Raw genomic sequence first — 883 nt, forward strand, 5'->3', positions numbered from 1 at the left:
CAAGACGATGCAAAGATGAACAATGTGAGACTAATAGGCATCAATGAGAAGGAAGGAGTCAATACAAATGATATAAAAAGAATATGGGCAGAAGTAATAGAAGAAAACTTCCCAAATATGGGGCAACAATCTGACATTCAGGTAACCGAAGCATATAGAACTCCAAATAACATCAACCCAATTAAAACCACACCCAGATATATAATAATCAAGATCCCAGAAATTCAGCACAGGAAGAGTATACTAAAAGCCACTAAAGAAAAGAAACTGATCACATTTAAAGGAAAACCCATCAGAATAATGTCAGATTTCTCTTCACAAACCATCAAGTCAAGAAGAGCATGGAGCAGAGTACTTCAAGTCTTGCAAGAAAACAAATTCCAATCCAGACTGATATACCCTGCAAAACTCTCTTCCAAGTATAATGGAGAAGTGAAATACTTCCATGACAAAGAACAACTAAAGAATTTAATGATGACAAAGCCAAGCCTACACAGACTACTAAATGATGTTCTAGGCAAAATGATCACAGCCCCATGAATGAGAATGGAAAGAACCCACCAAAATAGGGCAAATAGTTAAACACAGGAGAATAGAGGTATACAATAGTGGTCTTTCGGTTATTCTTTAGTGTACAGCAGCAAAATAATTCCATCAGCACACTCTACAAAAGGACTTCTCTTCCACCCTATAGGTCATGATTCCATCTGGGTCTACAGGGTGGATTTCAAAGAAATAGCTGTAGTTCAGTCCCACAAGTGACGCCTGGCCACCAATAACTGTCATGGTCATTATGCATGTCCACAACACACTAGAAAGCCACTACTGTGATAAAACTAACATGGTATTGGTAAAAAGCTTGATATGAGGATCAATGGAGTAG

This window comes from Octodon degus, unplaced genomic scaffold, assembly GCF_000260255.1.
Source record: "Octodon degus isolate 3935 unplaced genomic scaffold, OctDeg1.0 scaffold00067, whole genome shotgun sequence".
NCBI lineage: Eukaryota > Metazoa > Chordata > Mammalia > Rodentia > Octodontidae > Octodon > Octodon degus.